The sequence below is a fragment of the Dendropsophus ebraccatus genome, chromosome 5 (genome assembly GCF_027789765.1).
Source record: "Dendropsophus ebraccatus isolate aDenEbr1 chromosome 5, aDenEbr1.pat, whole genome shotgun sequence".
Lineage (NCBI taxonomy): Eukaryota > Metazoa > Chordata > Amphibia > Anura > Hylidae > Dendropsophus > Dendropsophus ebraccatus.
Genome location: NC_091458.1, coordinates 65,439,705 through 65,455,885, shown reverse-complemented (window position 1 = coordinate 65,455,885; position 16,181 = coordinate 65,439,705).

Sequence of the window (16,181 nt, the reverse complement as noted above, 5' to 3'; positions counted from 1 at the left end):
TGGCCTTAAAGGTAGGACATCCTCCGTCTCAAACCTAACCTAGTCTCCTGTCACTCTTTCTACAGTCTCCCTGTGACACTGAGTGATTAGACCATGGGTCTCCAAACTGCGGCCCTCCAGCTGTTGCAGAACTACATTTCCCATCATGCCTGGACAGCCAAATCCAAAGCTTTAGCTGTCCAGGCATGATGGGAGTTGTGGTTTCGCAACAGCTGGAGGGCCGCAGTTTGAAGACCAATGGATGAGACAATAAGCTATTCACTGCATATAACAGACTTGACTCTATCACAAGGACTCTATCACTTCGGCATCATGTGGGTATTGGAAAGTCCCAGCAACTAACGTTAAAAAGTTTCTGAAAGTTTAGATGTGAGCAAATCTTATCTAATGGTGAAAGCAAAGCAAAAAGTTGATTGACACATAAACCAAAAATAGCAGAACGGATAAATACAATAAAATCTCTACAATGTGACCTATTATGTAACCATTAGATTGACTTATAATAACCAATCAGTGAAGCTTCATTATTTTTAGTATGGAATTCCCTTATTGTCCCATTATAAGTTACTGTACAGTTTAGCAATCAGCATGTGGAGTATAATGTATAGTAAGTGCATAAACCTGAAAAACAGCAGTAGTTTGTAGATACCAGGAAGTGAGAATCACAGCTGTGCATGACAGTGACAGAAACTTTTCTATACAGCAGTGTGAATGGCTGAGTATAAGTGCAGGCACATTATAGCAGGGATAGAGAGGATGGAAAAAAGGGCTGACAGAGACAGCAGGGAGCATGAAGGAATGAGCAGGGCAGATATTGAATTGATATGAATTAACTGGGCGCTTACTACCAATATAATATTTGGGTCTACAATGATACAACAGAGAGATACGGGCGGCACTACAGGTAGGGAATACACGTGCAAGATCACTCAGTGGGAATCGGCTCTCATTAGCCAAGACACGGGGGTGCTAACTGAAATAAAAGTCCATCATAAATCCTTTGCATATAGAAAAAAGAAGTTGCACTCACCCGAGAAGTCTTCATAAACTCTTGTCTTTATTTATAGTAAGCGGACATAGTGCGGACAAAAATAAAGAGCAGACGCCCTGTGAATGGAGTGGTGACAAGCCTGTTTCACGCTATGCAGCGCTTCTACGGACCTCCTCCTTTCCATACGTCACCACGCTATTCAAATAGCGTTCACAATCAGTGACGTATGTACACATGTGAATTAAAAAACATATACAAGTGAAAGGTTAAAAACAATACAAACTCAGCGCTTTTTTTCACTTAGATAAGAAAGCCTCTATCAACACGCTCATTGAGACCCCCCGGGCCCTCTGCATTAGTTCTTATGATCCATTTCAATTCCGCTCTCAAGAGCGCTCTATGTGTATCCTGGCCCCTTTCACTATACACCCTTTCTATTCCAGCTACCTTTAGTACTGCAGGGTCTCCATTATGTATGTTCCTCATGTGCTCAATAAACCGGGGAGCTCCCTTTCCCGACCTCAGCGAGTATACGTGTTCCCTGAAGCGTGTACATAATGACCTTTTAGTCTGTCCTATATAGAACCGTCCGCAAGAACAAGAAATTGCATATACCACTGAACATGTTTTACAACAGATAAATTCTTTAACCGGTATCTCCGTACCATTAAGTCTCATCATAGTGCCTTTTTGTATATACTTGCACCAATTACATGCACCACACTGGTAGTTACCTTTCAGGTCATTTCTCAGCCACATTTTGCTCCCTTTATCTACCGAGGAGAATTTACTATGGACCAATATATCCTTAAGGCTGGCACTGCGTTTAAATGCCACGTAGGGTTTTTCTTTTGCCAAGTCTCTCAAAGACTCATCGTCGGCAATCAAGTGCCAATGCTTAGAGATAGCCGAACGGATATAAGGGGCCATGGCCGATAGTTTAAAGGTAAATGCAAATCGTTCTCTTTTTTCTTTAGTAGCTAACCTTTTAGTCCTGGATCGCCTTAGTAATGTAGTTCTATCTTTCACGGCCGCTTTCTCTTTTGCTTCCTCTAATAAAGATCGAGGATATCCTCTCACCAGAAGGCGTTGCAGCAAGTCGTCCGCCTGTCGGTGGAAAGATTCCATGGTACTATTAATGCGTCGCAGCCTCAAGAACTGTCCATACGGGACAGCTCTCTTTGTCGCTGCCGTGTGATAGCTGTCAAATCGGAGGAGAGCATTGGAAGCAGTAGGTTTCCTGTACCCTGTCGTCTCTATACTCAAGCCACTTTTATGCACCATAACATCCAAGAATTCTAGTTGTTCTGTGCTAGTTTTATGTGTGAATAGCATATTCATACAATTGTACGTATTTAACCATAAAACAAAATCATCAAAGTCCTTTATGGTCCCCAGCCAAATAATGAATACATCATCTACAAAACGGGTATAATGTCCAATAAATTTTAGAAATTGATTATTTACCGTAAAAATATATTCCATTTCAAAATATGCCAGAAATAAATTGGCTACACTGCAGGCCACCGGCGTGCCCATGGCTACGCCGGAGACCTGCAGGAACCACTCACCATCAAACTGAAATGTGTTGTTAAATAAAATTAAATCTAATGCTTCGCTTATGAACCCTATATACTCCTCACTTTTATTTATTTGCTTTAATAATTTACAGATGTTATCAATAGCTAATTTTTGCGGAATACGCGTATATAATGACTCCACGTCAATGGAAGCTAGAAGAAATTCTTCTCCAAGTACACAGTCCCCCAGGACGTCCAAAAATTCATTAGTGTCTTTTACTAGTGAGGTGACCCCTCCCAGCAGCGGACTGAGCAGCCAGTCAATATATTGGGAAAGGGGTTCAAGGACCGAGCCTACACCCGACACTATAGGACGGCCTGGGGGACTGTGTACATTTTTGTGTACCTTTGGTAAGAAATACCAGGAAGCAGGTGAATGATTAATTGGAAGTAATTTACGGGCCGTATTCTGGGATATCATACCTCGTTCAACTTGTGACCTCAAAAATGTTTGCAATTTGTTATAGATTTTGGGGGTGGGGTCTGCAGGGAGTTTGGTGTAGTTCTCTGTGTTGTATAACTGGCGTTTGGCCTCTGCAACATAATAGTCCCTAGACATGAGAACAATCCCTCCACCCTTGTCGGCCCCTTTTATAATCACATCCTCTTTTTTCTTTAATTTTTGCAATGCCTCCCACTCGACTTTTGGAATATTGTATGCATCTGTCGGATAGATTAATGCTCGAACCTCATTCAAAATTTCTTTGTGGAAAAGATCCAAGTTGCTCCCCGCCACAATGGGAGGGGAGAAGGTGGATCGTACCCCCCTTGTGAAATTATCTTGTATCATGGCGGGACCTTCCAAATCTATGGGTTGTTCATTAGCCAATTCTAGAAGGTTAATCAAGCTATCACGTTCAGACATAATGTCTAAACTAGGCGCAATGAACCCCAAGGGGCCAATCCTTGACTGTAACTCTCCTTCCCGTATCACATCATTGGGTGGCATTTTATCCTGAAAGAATTTTTTAAGGTTTAACTTACGGATCGCTGCAAACAGGTCCTTCTCAAAATCTGTAAAATCAAAAGGTTCCGGGAAACAAAAATTTAGACCTCGTGAAAGTACAGATTTTGTAGGCTCATCCAGTATAATGTCTGTAAGGTTAAAGATATTTACACCCTTCTGTGCATTATTGTTTCTTAGTGTCTCCAAGAGACACTCTTTCTCTTCCCCCTCCCTCCTCTTGCTCCTCCTGGAATGGTTCTTCTTTCTTCTCTTTCCTCCCCGTCTCGTCTTCCGTCTAAAGGGGTCACTGGGCGTCCATCCTCAGATGTAATCGACGTTCTCCTTATCTCCGCCGGTGCCCCTTGATCAGAAACGCTGGAGTCCGAGTCCGTGGTCCAAAAGTCGCTTCGGGGGCGGTTCCGGAACTTATTCCTCCTGTGTTGGTTTTTATTGGTGTTGGTGTTTTTCTTTTTCTCGAAAATTTTGTTACTTTCATAATCGGTTTTATCACGTAAAAACTTATCTCTTTTTTGTTCCTTTATTGTTACTTGCAACACGGTCAGTTTCTTTTCCATTTTTGTGGTGAACTGTTTATATTGTTCTTCTGTCATTCTTGTTCTAAGCTCTATTTTAGCTCTTAAAAGCTCGCTGGTAATCAGGGCATACTCTTTCTCATTTCTGAGAGTGACAAGCTTCAATATGTTCATGGAATGGTCTAAATGCAACTGAGTCCATTCCTGCATAAAAGCCGGGTCTTCCATGAACTGGGAAGCATCCTTATAGCATCTCAAGCCTCGAGGTACTCTGTTACAATCAATATATGATTTTAGTGAATGGATAGTCCAAAACAAGCGTGTTTCTTTTTCCGCCAAATTCATTGTTTTGAATTCCAATTGTTTGGCGCTCATGAGTTGTAATGGATCACTCTGATCACATGCTGTGAAAAACTCATCGGCGTCTGCTCGTCCGGCACATAGTGTATTGTCCAAGCTCACTTCGGCTAACGCCGCTTCCACCATATTTTCAGTGATATCCATATGTGCCGTCTAGTATCCAACAACAAACGCCTGTGTGCTCTGCCCCAGAAAAAAGTCCAGGCAAACAATGATACAACAGAGAGATACGGGCGGCACTACAGGTAGGGAATACACGTGCAAGATCACTCAGTGGGAATCGGCTCTCATTAGCCAAGACACGGGGGTGCTAACTGAAATAAAAGTCCATCATAAATCCTTTGCATATAGAAAAAAGAAGTTGCACTCACCCGAGAAGTCTTCATAAACTCTTGTCTTTATTTATAGTAAGCGGACATAGTGCGGACAAAAATAAAGAGCAGACGCCCTGTGAATGGAGTGGTGACAAGCCTGTTTCACGCTATGCAGCGCTTCTACGGACCTCCTCCTTTCCATACGTCACCACGCTATTCAAATAGCGTTCACAATCAGTGACGTATGTACACATGTGAATTAAAAAACATATACAAGTGAAAGGTTAAAAACAATACAAACTCAGCGCTTTTTTTCACTTAGATAAGAAAGCCTCTATCAACACGCTCATTGAGACCCCCCGGGCCCTCTGCATTAGTTCTTATGATCCATTTCAATTCCGCTCTCAAGAGCGCTCTATGTGTATCCTGGCCCCTTTCACTATACACCCTTTCTATTCCAGCTACCTTTAGTACTGCAGGGTCTCCATTATGTATGTTCCTCATGTGCTCAATAAACCGGGGAGCTCCCTTTCCCGACCTCAGCGAGTATACGTGTTCCCTGAAGCGTGTACATAATGACCTTTTAGTCTGTCCTATATAGAACCGTCCGCAAGAACAAGAAATTGCATATACCACTGAACATGTTTTACAACAGATAAATTCTTTAACCGGTATCTCCGTACCATTAAGTCTCATCATAGTGCCTTTTTGTATATACTTGCACCAATTACATGCACCACACTGGTAGTTACCTTTCAGGTCATTTCTCAGCCACATTTTGCTCCCTTTATCTACCGAGGAGAATTTACTATGGACCAATATATCCTTAAGGCTGGCACTGCGTTTAAATGCCACGTAGGGTTTTTCTTTTGCCAAGTCTCTCAAAGACTCATCGTCGGCAATCAAGTGCCAATGCTTAGAGATAGCCGAACGGATATAAGGGGCCATGGGGGACTGTGTACTTGGAGAAGAATTTCTTCTAGCTTCCATTGACGTGGAGTCATTATATACGCGTATTCCGCAAAAATTAGCTATTGATAACATCTGTAAATTATTAAAGCAAATAAGTAAAAGTGAGGAGTATATAGGGTTCATAAGCGAAGCATTAGATTTAATTTTATTTAATAACACATTTCAGTTTGATGGTGAGTGGTTCCTGCAGGTCTCCGGCGTAGCCATGGGCACGCCGGTGGCCTGCAGTGTAGCCAATTTATTTCTGGCATATTTTGAAATGGAATATATTTTTACGGTAAATAATCAATTTCTAAAATTTATTGGACATTATACCCGTTTTGTAGATGATGTATTCATTATTTGGCTGGGGACCATAAAGGACTTTGATGATTTTGTTTTATGGTTAAATACGTACAATTGTATGAATATGCTATTCACACATAAAACTAGCACAGAACAACTAGAATTCTTGGATGTTATGGTGCATAAAAGTGGCTTGAGTATAGAGACGACAGGGTACAGGAAACCTACTGCTTCCAATGCTCTCCTCCGATTTGACAGCTATCACACGGCAGCGACAAAGAGAGCTGTCCCGTATGGACAGTTCTTGAGGCTGCGACGCATTAATAGTACCATGGAATCTTTCCACCGACAGGCGGACGACTTGCTGCAACGCCTTCTGGTGAGAGGATATCCTCGATCTTTATTAGAGGAAGCAAAAGAGAAAGCGGCCGTGAAAGATAGAACTACATTACTAAGGCGATCCAGGACTAAAAGGTTAGCTACTAAAGAAAAAAGAGAACGATTTGCATTTACCTTTAAACTATCGGCCATGGCCCCTTATATCCGTTCGGCTATCTCTAAGCATTGGCACTTGATTGCCGACGATGAGTCTTTGAGAGACTTGGCAAAAGAAAAACCCTACGTGGCATTTAAACGCAGTGCCAGCCTTAAGGATATATTGGTCCATAGTAAATTCTCCTCGGTAGATAAAGGGAGCAAAATGTGGCTGAGAAATGACCTGAAAGGTAACTACCAGTGTGGTGCATGTAATTGGTGCAAGTATATACAAAAAGGCACTATGATGAGACTTAATGGTACGGAGATACCGGTTAAAGAATTTATCTGTTGTAAAACATGTTCAGTGGTATATGCAATTTCTTGTTCTTGCGGACGGTTCTATATAGGACAGACTAAAAGGTCATTATGTACACGCTTCAGGGAACACGTATACTTGCTGAGGTCGGGAAAGGGAGCTCCCCGGTTTATTGAGCACATGAGGAACATACATAATGGAGACCCTGCAGTACTAAAGGTAGCTGGAATAGAAAGGGTGTATAGTGAAAGGGGCCAGGATACACATAGAGCGCTCTTGAGAGCGGAATTGAAATGGATCATAAGAACTAATGCAGAGGGCCCGGGGGGTCTCAATGAGCGTGTTGATAGAGGCTTTCTTATCTAAGTGAAAAAAAGCGCTGAGTTTGTATTGTTTTTAACCTTTCACTTGTTTATGTTTTTTAATTCACATGTGTACATACGTCACTGATTGTGAACGCTATTTGAATAGCGTGGTGACGTATGGAAAGGAGGAGGTCCGTAGAAGCGCTGCATAGCGTGAAACAGGCTTGTCACCACTCCATTCACAGGGCGTCTGCTCTTTATTTTTGTCCGCACTATGTCCGCTTACTATAAATAAAGACAAGAGTTTATGAAGACTTCTCGGGTGAGTGCAACTTCTTTTTTCTATATGCAAAAGATAATATTTGGGTCTAACTGAATTGTCTCTTGTTTCACTGAGATCATCACATAGGGGGAGATTTATGAAAGGGTGTAAAATGCCCACAGCAACCAATCACAGTTCCTCTTTCCTTTCAGCACTGCCTAAAGCTGAGCTGTGATTGGTTGCTGTGGGTAGTTTGCACCAGTCTAAAATTTACACCCTTTGATAAATCTCCCCCATAATGTTCATAAAATAACCACCATAGAAATAAAAGCAAAGTACCTTACCACCTGGGCCCTGTAGCAGTTGCGTAGTCTGCCTAAATGGTAGCTACATCATTCGCTGTAACTACACCTCAGCTCCTATTCAAGTTAACATGAGCTGAGCTGCAGTTACAGGTTGCTATTGATACAAATTGAATGGAGACAGACTGCTTCTGGCCCAATTCACTGTGGAGTGTGGATGCTGAACAGCTGATCAGCGTAGGTACTGTGTGTTTGCACCCCTCTGATCAGTGATTGATGAGCTATCCTCTGGATAGGTCATCATTCCATTTTGCTCAGAAAACCCCTTACCCACTAAACCCACACTAATTTGTATTAAATTATAGTTAGCTTAATAATTTATTCATCCCTTCAGATGTCTTTTTACTAGCTTTAACAACAATAATCCAAGTAAACACAAAAAAAAACATTTTAAAGGCTGTGTTACAGTTTCTTTGCAGTACTGTTGTGGTACTGCAGCATTTCACTTCATTTTTAAAGAGGAAATGTCACCTAGATTTTCTTTTACTGATTAGAGACAAATACTAAAACTTTTTTTTTATTCTAATCTGTTTCACTTTTATGTCTGTAATTAATTTTTTATTTAGATTTTTGTACATTGTTATGGGGCTGCCATCTTGTCTGGGCTGTTCTAAAAAGCATTTAGTGACATGCTTTACAGGAAGACTCCTGGACATAGACTACATTAGACAGATTCTGTCCCCTTTAGATGAATGTGAAACATTGCTGAGCATACTCTGTGACCTTTGAAGAGATCATTTCACAGGGACCTGCTATTGTCTCCTCTATCTACTGGTGTCACATGTTGCTGCAATGCTGTACAGATCACTTTACAGCAACCTTCTCTTATCATTACGGACAGAACAGGAAGTCTCAACTTAATTTTAGCCCCAGTGGTGAGAATATAGTTAGTAATTAGAAAAGATTACACCAAATTTAAAAAACAAAACAAAACATGTTTGATATAAAACATTTTTTAAACAATAAATAAATTTTCTGATGACACATTCCCTTTAAGGTCACAAAAGAACCCATATGAAAAACTGAACTACTGCTGTAATATCTGACTAGATTTTCTAGACACTTAGAGGGCAGAATATATAAAAATGTCATGGAGGGGGAACAGTGTATAAAAATGTCAAAGAGGGGGCAGAGTATACACATATTCATAGAGGGTAGATGATACATGAACTCTCAAGGGGCACAGTATGTAAATATTCCTAAAGAAAGAACCATGCATAAATATTCAAGGTAGGGGGGAAACTGTCCCACTTAGCTCTGTTATTGGCTGAGCCAGAATTGTGGTGTCATTGAAAACTGGCAAAATGGGAACACAGCCAGGACCAGAAATGGGGAGGGGGGGGGGGGGGAGAGAGTAAGTATGGCTTGTTATGTTAATGAAAGTAACCTCCGGCATCCTTCTCTATTTCATTCTTATTGAAAACTAGACATGTACATCAATGTGTAAACTCCAATGCGTTTCAGAGCCCAGCTTCTTAGTCATGGGTTCGAAGCATGTTGGTGTTTACACATCAATGAATAAGTCTTGTTTTAAATAAGTACAATGTCCCTTTGGTGTTGTGCGGTGACATGCTGTGGGGTTGTGTTGCTGGGTGGTGTAGTGCAACCTTTGGGCTCACCTTCTGAAACCTTCCTGTCACGGTGGGGTCTGAGGGTACTGGGGCCCTTGTCTTCTTCAGCATACACACAGGGACATATAATTTTTAATAAAAGTCTTCACATAATAGCGGTGAAAGTATATTAAGACTTTACTTGAAGGATAACTATGTACAATCCAATACAGGGGCATCGGATGCTGGCAAACTGTTGGCTTGATCAGACTCCTTAGCTTCAGGGGGAGGGTTACCTTGGTTACTATAGCTTAGACTTGGTGGATAAATAGGATTTCAAAGAGACAGACCTGTTCCAGGGACTTTGCGGTTTTCCAGCCCTTATAATGTATGTGTGAATAGGTGCTTGAAGTTACTGAAGAGACTTGATGCTGTCAACACTCGCTATCATGTAGGAGGAAGACGGAGTCTGACAGGATTACTGAGGTGATGTAGGGAGGTTAGATGTGACTCTGGCAATGCCAGACTACCAACTGACACTGACAAGACCGCAGAGCCCTTCTGGGTAAAAGGTGGGCAGAGCTAGCTTTCCCCTGGCCAATCACTAGAGTGTGATAGGTTGCAGGGGAGGAGCACTGATCAAGCTCAACACTTGTATTATTAGCGATTAATACATAACAACATATTGAATAAATATATGACAGAAAACACTATCTCCATAAGAGAGTTAGGAAAAAGCAGCAAATACATAGGTCCCAATGCAGACTGTCTAAGGTTGCCAATAGAAACAATACATCTTCAGACGCCTGACAATAAATACCTTTATGGGCCATTATGTAAGAATTAAACAAAGAAGGATTGTTTTATACGTTTGGAGCTGGAGGTTTCTTCTGTTAGCATTGCTAGGGTTAACACCAGGAGTCTGCCCGGCTATACCTACTGTGCTTCAGTGGAGTGGTGTTTCACAAACATGGACTAGAGGTGAGCTAATATAACTGTTTCTGTTATCCAGCATGGCTTGTTAGTAGTGATGAGCGAGTAATAAAATGCTCAAGTGCTCGTTATTTAAGAAGAGTATTTCCCGATACTCAAATGCTCGTTTCGAGTAATGAACCCCATTGAAGTCAATGGGAGACTCGAGTATTTTTGCCGGAGACTCAAGTTCGGTAGAGAGAAGGTCGTGTGAAAACCTGTAAACCTCTGAAATTGATGGAAACACAATGGAAATGGACAGGAAACAGCAGGGGCAGCATGTATGCATGGATGCCTCTGAGGCTGCCTAATGGCACCATTATGCCTAATTCTGTGCAACAACCTGGTTAAAACAGAGGGACAGCAATGCATTCTGGAACCTGTAGTACTGAGTACATCTGCTCAATCAGGAAATACAGAAACACAAAACAACAAAAAAACACAAAACAAATGGATTTTTGGTAGTTTCAAAACTGGGATAGATAGGTAATAAATAATGCTATATGCTTCTGCAGACGTTTCATTTTTTCTTGCCTCAATCCAAAGTTCCCCTTAAAGAAAAAAATAAGAAAATATTAAATTAAGAAAAAAGTAGAAAATATATTGATGCATGGTGTCTTAGTATGGGGTGGTGTGGTACATCATAGTGCAAATGTTTGGGGGGGGGGGGGGGGAAGCACACATCCTTCTAAACTGTGGTAAAAGTGAACACAAACTGTGCAATCAAACAACAAAAACCAATGAAAAGTGAGATAAGTGCAGAACTTTAAACTTTTACAATGTGAACTATGAACTGAAAACAGTCACCCAACAATAGTGGCATCCCATTCCCTAGTTGACTAATGTGACAATTCTAAGTGCTAACTGGTTTAAGTGCTAACAAACAAGCATTAGCACAGCTAGATGGATTTCTTTCTCATACTGTGCAAACTTACAATATGTATTGTGACAATCTGGGGGTTACTCACTCGCTGGGATCGCCATCTCCTGAGCCTGAGACGGTTGGCACATCACAAATTGCAGTCCAGTCAGTGCTGTATGCTTTATACTGACCTCAGTCAGCTTTATTTATCCGTTCAAATAACACAAGACATATGCAACACTGCCAATAAAATAAAACCTGGGCTGTCTAGCCACTGACTAACACATTACAGCTTCCCTAGCTGACTTTCTGAGCCTACTGCTCCACTTGACCAGGTACACTGGTCTCACCCAGACTTCTTGTCTGCAGCTCCCACAGGCCTAGTGCTGCCTGTTCTCCCACCCTGGGAGTCTTCACCTGAGAGCCATCACCTGGGCAGCTCTGGAGTCTCTAATAGAGCTCCACCAGGTGGTTTCAGAGCCTCATTAGCTCTAGGGCTGGAGTGGAGTATCTGGAACAGGAGCTCCACCTGAACTCCAATTCCCACTCCAGAGGCATAGTACTGCCTCTCAAAGCCCCACCATGCCACAGTATATAGCCCAAAAAATTAAACTGAAGGGTAACCATCATTTCCAAATTTCTGACATGTCACCAAACTTTTTACGGTCCAAGTGCTGACCCTAACCCTACTTGCTTAAAGGAAGGGGCAGAGGGCCCTCAGCAGAGTGCGGCATCTGTTCCTACCTGATCATCACTTCCCGGATAGACAAACAGAAACAAAAAGGTAACGACCTGACCACCTCTGCCCTATTTTGGCAACTGTTGGGGGTAAGGAGGCTGACATGTCAATATGAAAGTTATAGTCACGTCAATCGTTCTATGAAGTAATAATTACCCTCCCCTTTAGGCAGGGCCGGATTAAGGTTGGTGGAGGCCCTGGGCGACAATTTTTTTGGGGCCCCCCCCATTCCCCCCCCTCCCAAAAAAAAAAAAAAAAAACTATACTGCAATCTATACAGGTGGCTGATTACTGTAGGCGACTTAGCACAGACCCCTTCTCACTCCTGGCTGTGTGGCTCAGCATCCTCCTATGTTGTGCATGTGATGGTCACTAGAGTGCAGAGGAAGATGCCAGGCCTAGAGACAGGAGCGGGGAAGGCTGACTATCAGGGTGTGTTCTCACATTGCATTATTATCACAAACACAATGTGAGAACCCAGCACCTTCTGTGTGTTCTTACCCACTGGGTTAGTAGCATCGTTCTGCTAGATTGGCGCTTGCTTACAGAGCCTTTTATAAGGCTGAATCAGCCATCGGTCGCACATCACTATTAAACGTAGCGATGCACGGCCGGTGGCAGATTTTGAACATGTGGGGAGATTTTGCTAGGGAGAAGCAGTGTGGGTATTATGGCTTAGAGCAATATAGTCTAACATTTTTTTTACTTTACCCTGGGGCACCCCTACCAAATAATGTGCTTAAAAATACAAAAACAAAACAAAACATCATTCAGTGACTCACAGGTGATGTCTTCTTTGATCTGAAGTGTCACTTTCCTTTTCCTCTCCATCTGGCCTGGACCACCATGATGATTTCTTCCAGCTACAATTCGTCTCTTTAGAACCTGCGAGACAAACATCTTAGGCTCCGCCCTTTTTAACAACTTACTTCCTTTTTCCCAACCTATAAGGTCTCAAACAGTAGTAATTCCACTTTTTGGTGTGATTTCCAGTAAAGTGAGTGAGTACTGTATGTGAGTTGCCCGTGTATGTAGAATTCCCTTGTTGTGCGCCCAAATAGTTATAAAGTCCCTATGTCCCCATATAGTAGTAATGTCTCCCGCTGTGCCTCCATATAGTAGTAATGTCTCCTGCTGTGCCTCCATATAGTCATAATGTCCCTGGCTGTGCCTCCATATAGCAATAATATCTTCTGCTCCTGCTGTGTCCGCACTTAATGTTATACTGTGTGCAGATGTGCTGTGTGTGGGTTAGCAGCACCTGGGGCAAGGAAAAGTACTTGCGCCCCCAGTGCCCCTAGCATTGTAATTAACGATTTAGTGGTGCTCATGTAGCTATCCCCTGTGGTGTGCTGATAGCTGTAGTTCTCCCCCCCCCAAATCCCCTCTGGTGTGCTGGTAGCTGTATCCCCCCCCCCAATCCCCTCTGGTGTGCTGGTAGCTGTATCCCCCCCCCCAATCCCCTGTGGTGTGCTGGTAGCTGTATCCCCCCCCAATCCCCTGTGGTGTGCTGGTAGCTGTATCCCCCCCCAATCCCCTGTGGTGTGCTGGTAGCTGTATCCCCCCCCCCAATCCCCTGTGGTGTGCTGGTAGCTGTATCCCCCCCCCAATCCCCTCTGGTGTGCTGGTAGCTGTATCCCCCCCCCAATCCCCTCTGGTGTGCTGGTAGCTGTATCCCCCCCCCCCCAATCCCCTCTGGTGTGCTGGTAGCTGTATCCCCCCCCCCCAATCCCCTCTGGTGTGCTGGTAGCTGTATCCCCCCCCCCAATCCCCTCTGGTGTGCTGGTAGCTGTATCCCCCCCCCAATCCCCTGTGGTGTTCTGGTAGCTGTATCCCCCCCCCAATCTCCGGTGGTGTGCTGGTAGCTGTATCCCCCCCCCAATCCCCTCTGGTGTGCTGGTAGCTGTATCCCCCCCCCCCCCAATCTCCTCTGGTGTGCTGGTAGCTGTATCCCCCCCCAATCCCCTGTAGTGTTCTGGTAGCTGTATCCCCCCCCCCCAATCCCCTCTGGTGTGCTGGTAGCTGTATCCCTCCCCCCAATCCCCTCTGGTGTGCTGGTAGATGTATCCCCCCCCCAATCCCTTCTGGTGTGCTGATGTAGTAAAAAAAAACAAAAAACACTCCACTCACCTTTCCTCGCTCCTGAGCTGGCCGGGCCCTCTGCCATCTTCTGCAGCGCACGTCTTCTCCGGCAGGCGGCGCGCGATGAAATGATGTCATCGCGCGCAGCCCGCCAGAGAGAAGAGTCGTGCGCTGCCTCCCCGGAGCTGACAGGCACAGCGCTCTCCTGTGTCTAGCGGCAACCGGACGCAGGAGAGCGCTGGAGCTGGTGAGGGCTGCATTTCCACGTTCCGTGATCCTGTCGGATCACGGACGTGGAATGCTTGTACCGGAGCTCCGGTACATGCATTCCACGTCCGTGATCCGACAGGATCACGGAACGTGGAAATGTAGCCATAGATGCACCAATCTGAACCCGGAACTCTGCTTCCGGGTTCGGGTTGGTGGGGGCCCCTTTGTGGTGGGGGCCCAGAGGCACGTGCCCCTCGTGCCCATTCCTTAATCCGGTCCTGCCTTTAGGGCACAAACAGCATTAACAAACTATTAACTGTGGCGGTGTGTATCCTAAACATCATTTTTGTCAACTCCATTTCCTCACTCTCCTCCTCACTTTGAGTTACATCCATGACAACAACCTCACTGTCTGACAACCAGGTCTCATCGTCATCATCAGACACCTCTTCCAACACGGCTTGCAAGTCCCCACTCTCATCACCCACTGACTGCATGAGCTGCATAGTTTGAGCCAGAGGCGTAGCTAATGTCTCCTGGGCCCTGGTGCAAGAGATCAACCTAGGCCCCCCCCCTTTCCAAGCGATGCTATTGATATATAGATGGATAGATAGATAGATAAAATCTCAAGACTGATATTACCAATACCGCCAGTATATAGGAAACATTATCACCACAAATATTGCCGCCATACTGTTACTGACCAAATTCTGTATACGGAGACCAATATTGCCAATAATACCAGTATACCAGTAAGAGGCAAGTATTACCGCCACACCACAACCACTACCATATTGTTACTGACCAAATCCTGTATACTAGGATCAATAAAACACAGTACCAGATTACAAGTATCAAATATTACCACTGCATACTGACTAACCCCACCACATACTGACTAACCCCTCCGCTGCTACTGAATTATACCACCACATACTGACTAACACCACCGCTGCTACTGACTAACACCACCACATACTGACTAACACCGCAGCTGCTACTGAATAAAATCCACTGTACAAAGATCACTATCACATACATTCTCATACAGTCACATAAAGGGAGACCCAGCTCTACGCAGACTCTTTACACCATATACATTACAGTGCAGATAGATTTAGTGACTCACAGGGGACGTCTTCTCTGATCGGAGTTTTTCCCTTTTCATTTTCTTCTCCATCTGCCCTGGGCTGTTATTAGAATGTCTCCGAGCCACGAATCCACCGAATCTGCCAGACAGACATATTAGGCTCCTCACTCTGGCACCATCCTCATCTCTATACTAACTGCACATCTGTATCGGCCCCTCTACACTCTCGTTTAGTGGGTAGGCTGACCCCCTTTTAGTATATGCCCCCCTCTGTGTGGTCCACTATAGTACATGCCCTATTGTGTACACCCCCGTGTAGTCCCCCTTATAGATGGCCCCCCCATGTATTCCCCTTATAGATGGCCCTGCATGTGTTATCTCCCTTATAGATGGCCCCCATGTATCCCCCCTTATAGATGGCCCTCTGTTAGCCCCCATGTAATCCCCCCTAATAGATGGCCTTCAAGTTTCCCCTTATAGATGCCCCCCCAGGTAATACTCCTCATAGGTGCCCCTGCCAGGTAACACCCCTTATAGATGCCCCCCCTAGGAAATACCCCTTATAGATGGCTCCCCCCAGGTAATACCCCTTATAGATGCCCCCCCCAGGTAATACCCCTTATAGATGCTTCCCCACAGGTAATACCCCTTATAGATGCCCCTCCCAGGTAATACCCCTTATAGATGCCCCCCAGGTAATACCCCTTATAGATGGCCCCCCCAGGTAATACCCCTTATAGATGTCCCCCCCAGGGTAATACCAATTATAGATGCCCCCCCCAGGTAATACCCCTTATAGATGGCCCCCCAGTCAACCAAAACAACAACACAATTAACCTGACAACTCGCTCCCCCGTCGTGTCTCTCTCCTCCTGCAGTCTTGTCTGGCTGTCGGCTGGCACGCGGCTCCCCCGGTCTGTCCCGTCCCCGGCAGCACAAGCATCAGTGAGGTCAGTGTGCGCGCTGGGGATGT